The 6,651-nt window shown below is 39.5% G+C and overlaps 1 protein-coding gene across 2 annotated transcripts in view; it reads right to left on the bottom strand.

The window, feature by feature from the left end:
- EPM2A (epilepsy, progressive myoclonus type 2A, Lafora disease (laforin)) overlaps window positions 1–6,651 on the bottom strand; it is a 42,321-nt gene that overhangs the window by 24,615 nt on the left and 11,055 nt on the right. The gene's annotated exons all lie outside the window — the stretch shown is intronic.

Below are 6,651 nucleotides of genomic sequence, written 5' to 3'. Positions count from 1 at the left end.
TTAAAGACTCCTGAAAGACTTAAAATTTAAGGAATAATTAATGTCATTTAAGTTCCTCATTTGATGTCTCATAGTATGTGACCTCAATGTTTAACGTTCTGGCTCTGTGACCTCTCTCTAGGGGGTCAATCTTCCTGTGGCTCAGACATGCCACGGCAGCCTCACCTTGGTTCAGGCTGACTTCTAAGGAAGTTGCCAAGATATGGGAAAGACCTCAGAGAAAGTTCAGAGGACAGCAATGCATGATCAGAAAGGTAAAACCAAAAGAGAGTTAGGACTGGTGACACAGGATTTGCTACCAGCTTAAGGATTCAAGAGGAAAACAACAGTGTGGAAAGGCATCAATGCCCAAAGCAGGTGGCAGACAGCAACCTAGAAACAATGGAGACTTTTTTAAAGGAGCAAAGAAGGGTGGCCCTCTTCCATTTCATTTGTTATATATGAAATCCACCAAATTGGCCTTTGCATGTTAAGTGCCCTGATTTTGCATGATAAGATGTTAAATGTCCTAGTTTTACATTTTGCATATTAAGTGTTTCAATTGCCAAATTAAGTCTTTACATACTAAAACTGCCCATCAAACTGTTAAAGTTATTGAGTTAATTCTCAGAATCACTTAATCACACAGTTCCTAGTTAAAAATCCCTGTTAATAAAATATTTATAATAATTAATAAAATAAGTTTAATCCCTTCCTTAAGCTTTAACCTTACAAATGTATTGTTTCCTGCACATACCCAAGTTATCCAAGTTAATTAGTATGTTTTAAAAGTTCCTTAAAGTGTTTATAGTTCTGTTTAAAAAGTTCCTTAAAATGTTTGTTGATTGTTCTGTTTTAAAAGTTGGAGTTTTTTTGAAGTGTTTGTAGTGCAGTTTAATGCTTTTGTTAATTTCCTTAAGATCTACAATTTTCCAGGCCCAGCTCCAAGAGCAGACTTTTAACTGTCAAAAGCTATTTTTAGTCTCCTGTCCATTAACCAGCAACTCAGCTCCACGGCAACATGAATTTCAACGAGGACATTTTCCCGCCTTTCAAGCAAGTGACATCATCCCTAAACTTTACCCCAGACAACAGCCAGCCATTGGCAGGATCAGATGACCTCACTTCAAGACTCCACCAATCGCTCCAGACCATGGGGGCTGGATTGTGGGCAGACCTGGGCGGAGCATGGACACCATAAAACTCAGTGCACAGCACTGGAGCTTGCTTTTTGCCTCAGATTAGCTGTGGGTGAAGCCCAATGCTGGTGACTCAGGCCTCTATCTCCCAGAGAGACCATTTTAATTATCTAACTTTGGACTAGCCAAAGTTAACCCAGCGTTGCAGGCTTCCTGCACTGGGGCCTTGTGCCAGTTAGGCCTAAAGGTCTCTAATCGCTGTGGACCCGGGTTTTGGGATTTTTACTTGGGTTTCCTTACTAGTGGATTTTCCCAGACCGAATTATTTTAGCTTTAATTAATTTTTTCAAAATTATTCTTCTGATAAAACAGTTGTTAATTTTTAATTAACATCAAGACTAGTCTCATTCTTGACAATTCACAGCTGCCTGGCCAGCAAAGACTCTTCAGATTCCTGTTGCAGACCAGACACATAGGGATATCTAGCCAAAGAGTTCATTAAACCCTATCTGTCTCTAATGTTTGCTGACCAATAAACACTCACTTTGTTGTCTCCAAATGCACGTCACACTTCAAGAGTCTGTTCATACACAGTAGAAGTTGCTCAAGGTGACCCACAGAGAGACGGCACGTCACACTTCAAGAGTCTGTTCATACACAGAAGTTGCTCAAGGTGACCCACAGAGAGACAATCACAATTGCAATGGTGAACGATCACAACTACCTTAAACGGCCTAGTTTAAGACTCTTTTTCTTACGATTTTCCACTAATATTCATTACCTCCTTTTCTTCTCTTAGAGCAGTAGTGTGAGCTTTAGTCTGAAAACTGGTTTGTAATACCATGCCAGAGTAAACAACTTGAATTGACATGGGTTATGTCATCAATCAAAAGGTTATCTAGCTTCCAAAAATAAAGTACACGTATATTCACCCCTCACCACCATTTTTACATACTTATTGTAATACTAATTGCCATGTAGGAATTATTATTGTGCAGATCAGAAGTGACCTAGTCTATGGCTTGCTTAAGCCTGTTACACTTATACATTATTAATGATGTTAAAACATTTCTGAGCAAAATCATGCCCAAAGGAGTATCTTCAATTTCACATTGCACGTAAATGCATGACCAGTTTTCAAGCACCACAGTTACGGAAATTTGCTAGAACAAGAGCATTTTGGGAGCTATATTAATGCAATGATTATAGAGTAAGAATAACATTTAAGAGGAAAGCCCAAACCATCTCCTTATTTCCAAATGACATGCAGCCCATTTTATCATAATTGTGAAATATTACTATTTACCAAAATAAAAATACTAGGCAGAAAACTATCTTCTCTTTCACACTGCTGAACAATTATGCATCATATAGTTTTTGACTATTTTGATTATAAATAAGGTAAGCAAGATCAGTACATAGTTTCAGAAGCTGCAAATCTTATCACTATATTTTTATTTCACATTTCCAATTGTTTATATATTCTTACCACTTTTAAATAATATGAGAAGACAACAGCATAAATCAACACATACAACAGCACAACAAAATCTATGGATGTTTATGACATTTAACTGACTTCATGCATTCAGCAAAATACAACCACAAACACCATATCTTGCCTTCCCCATTCTACCCTCCAACAACTGTGTGTAGCAATGCACATCACCGTGGCCATGTCCTGCCATCATAAGGCTGTCTCTGATCCTAACCCCCACATGCCCAGGGGCACATGTCCTGTCCCAGCCTCAGCCTGTCCCCACCCAATGCTCAGGGCGTGGGCTGCCCTCATGCCCCCAGGCTGTCTGTTCCTGACTGCCAGTCCCGTGGGGTGTCCCTGCAGTCCCCAGAGTCGAGCCCTCACTTCACCCTGGCAGTTTTGAACCATGGTCTCAGGATCTCTGGCTTTTTTACTACTCCCAGCCTCGTGTTTCCTTGTACTCAGGTACCCACCATGTGCTTTCTACTGCCCCATTTCCAACTGCTGCTGCTTGAGATGCACGCACTTCTGCCATCTGCCAGTTTTGCAGTTCATCCTCCTCCTCCAGCTTTAATTCTTGTCTCTTTTTTGCCTTCCTTCCTTTTCTATGACCTTCTTCCTTCTCTCTGCATTCTTAAAAAGCCGCAACCTCTTTGCCTTGTAACCTTACCACCTTCACCATCATTAATTCCCTTAAATAGCCTACAATCACATATGGAAATGGGGCCAAGAGTAAGTTGCCAAGAGCAATTTGTTTTATTTGTTCCCTCAAACAGGTTTGGTCAAATCTCATTCTGAAATGCTTTCTTCTGTAATCAATACTTATCACCGTTTATTTTTCTGCACCGAACAGCCTCAACCTTCCCGCTGTGGCCTACAGTCAAGCCTGAATCTCAAAGGTATGGTTCTGATTTGCCTTTAATAATCAGGTAAAGAATAACAGTTTGCATTCAAATCATATTTCATGAGAATTGCCTAGCTCTTTACTACTCCTTATGTTATATACTGATCTATGAATTAAATAACTTTCCTACTGAAATAAGACATCTGTGCAACAGAATGTATATCAACATATTTTCAACACATATACATATATTCACATGTGATATAGTTTCATACAGGAAGGAGTGCTACCATCTTCAAGAAATACTAATTTAGGGGATGGTATGATCAAAGTGCACTGTGTTCAGAAAGCTGAATTCACTACACTTCTTAAGGGAGTTATGGAAATCTGCAATTACCAAAAAAGATCAGGTTTCACTACCCAGGTAATATCCACGTGATTACATAAGTGCTTCTCACCAAAGTTTGCTTCACAAGATGCATTTAAAAAGTTTCAAAAAAAGAAAAAGTTGTTGTATCAGTTCACATCATGCTTCTGCTAGCACAGTTTGTCACAGAAACTCCATAATATTTTGGATACCGTTAGACAACAATGCAATTTATAAAGCATTTCAACTTTTCTGTTCCTAGAGACTATAGTAAAGCCAAGAACATCAAATGTTTTCCATTCACCTGCTCATCTTTGCAGAAAACAAACACAAATGTCCTTTGAGAAAGGGCTCACACAACAGCAAATACATAGTTTTACAACTAAACCCATTTCTGTATCAGTAGTTTTTTTCATCTTGTTTTTATTCATATTCCAAGTGGCAAAACATATTGTTGGGAAGCAAATACACAATCATCTGAAAACATCTAAAATTCAATCATAAAAAAGGATAAGTTACGTATTTGAATAGTACTAATCTTCCCATTAATTGATCATGTTGGCTTTCCTAATTGAAGAAGAAAATAATTTTGGAAGAGTTTATTAGAATATACAGGTCCTAGTTTAACTTCTAGGATAGCACTTTTTTTCATTTATTTAGGTCCCTATTTTTTTTTTATTCAAAACCCTTTTTTGCTGTGATTCTTCACTGCAAAAACATTTATCTGAAAGAGAAAGAGATTAAGATAAGTTTCTAGGCAATAAACTATGAAGTTTTTCATTGCTTTTGCCCTTGTTGCTCTGTACTGCAGATGATTGTGTGGCGGAAACCACTGATGTAGGGAATTGCTGGAGAGCAAAGCAACCAACCAGCCCCACTGACAGCTCAAGCCTCACAGAGGGCTCTTTCAAAATCTGCATGACTGCAGTTTATGGCTCCTTGTTTAATGCATATGAAGGATGATCAAAGTAGTGTATGAAGCAGCTGTACAAATAACTAAACAAAAGAATAAAACCAAAGATCTCCACATAACTGATAAATGGCACTGGCAAAAGAAGGAGACCAGAATGAAGCAAAGGAAAGCTTTGTTTTGATCCTCCTTGAGCAGGAAGGTTGGATCAGATGACCCACTGTGGTCCCTTCCAGCCTGATCAATTCTGTGAAAACTAGATGAAGATACAGTAAGTAATACAAGGCGTGCAAAGATCTAGAATGGAAGAAGGTAAGCAGAGACTAGAAGAGGATGTTCTGAAATTCAATCTAGTGAGGCACAACAACAAAACACAAAGAAAAACCTGCAGTTACTATTTTTTTACAGCTGTACTGCAGGGGTGAAAGAAGTATAATCCAACAGTCTGCCAACAGCACAGACACATCTTGACACAGCAGAGAACTGCACACAGATTGCACAAAAGAGTCACAGTGGAGAAATTACCAGCTTGATCTTAAAACACAATAAACAAAATCTGGGTCAATGAAATTTCTTATCACCATTAAGGGTGAACCACATGAATAAATGAAAAAAATAAGACTGCCTCTCCCACTGTCTCTGCAGAGCTCTTTGCAGCAAAGGCTCTGCTCAGCCACTGCTCTTTCAGCTACGAGGTTGTTGCACACCTTGCTCTAAGTTTTAGTTTTTTCTGTTCTGTGTTGCGTAAGGAGACGTATGCAGGAACTCCAGGGCACAAGAGCAGCCATGAAGGTGCTGGGTATCTCATCCGTGCCTTAGCCTGACCTTAAAACACTGATATGCAACTTCCAAGCCTCCAAACCCCAGTAAGGTAAGGGCATTTCTCAGTTCACTGCTACCTCTTTAAAAACCACAGGGCTACTGAGATAACCTTAGACACACACACATTAGCTTCAACAGTAACTAACCAACCCAAACCACAAGCAGCCAGGCAATTTTCAGATTGCCTACTCACAAATCAGTTAGAGCAAAGACTAACTCCTATAATCTTTGTCATAAATTTTGCATGAACAAACACATTTTAAGTGTGTAGCGGGTTGGGTTTGTAACTGGGCGGAAACACCAATTTAGTGTAGTGGTTTGGTCCAAAATACTCATTACTGTTTACCTTCTGTGAGATAAGAATTAGGAGAAATGCAAAGCAGGCACCAATCTTGAAAGAATATAAAGAAGTTTATTAACAGACGTAAAAGAAAAAAAAGTCATACCACACCTTCAGAACTCTTCTCCTCCCCCCACCTTTCTCCCTTGTCCAAGTGACAATATAAAAAGACAACCCTTGAGATGTTCAGTCTGTTTACCACTTCCATAATAACCTTGTTCAGTCCATTTAGGAAGAGGAGTCTCTCTTGCCCATGCTATGAAAACAGTATCACAACGAGACAGCCACCCAGTTCCAAATAACTTTGTTCAGTCCATTTAGGAAGAGGAGTCTCTCTGCCTGCATGTGAGTCCCTTCCCCAACTTGCAGCTTTTCCCACAACTACTTTTGAGGGTCCACTCTTGAAGTTTTTTGGGGTACAATTTTAAGGTTGAGCCGTTCAGAAACAAAAGTTCTCTTCATCCATCTCTGGGAGCATTTCATCTCTAAGAACAGAGGCCCTTCTCCTTCCCTGGGAGCAAAGGGTCTTCCTCATCTTCATCTTTAGGACTATTTCTGGGAGCATCTCTAGGAACTGAGGTTTTCTCCTTTCCCGTTTGGAGCAGAAATCCTCATCGCTTCTATCTCTCCCTGTTCAAATTTCTCATTAAATTACAGCTGCTTCAGCATCTGCCTATCTCAGCACAGGTGCTTTTGCTCACAAGTACAAGTTGAACGCTCCACCCCCCATGCCTTCATGAAATTACAATGGGTACTCTGATATATCATAG

Source organism: Corvus brachyrhynchos, unplaced genomic scaffold, assembly GCF_000691975.1.
Source record: "Corvus brachyrhynchos isolate BGI_N302 unplaced genomic scaffold, ASM69197v1 scaffold6, whole genome shotgun sequence".
NCBI lineage: Eukaryota > Metazoa > Chordata > Aves > Passeriformes > Corvidae > Corvus > Corvus brachyrhynchos.
The sequence above is the reverse complement of the archived record's forward strand: the minus strand, read 5'-3'. Positions and strand labels throughout refer to the sequence as shown.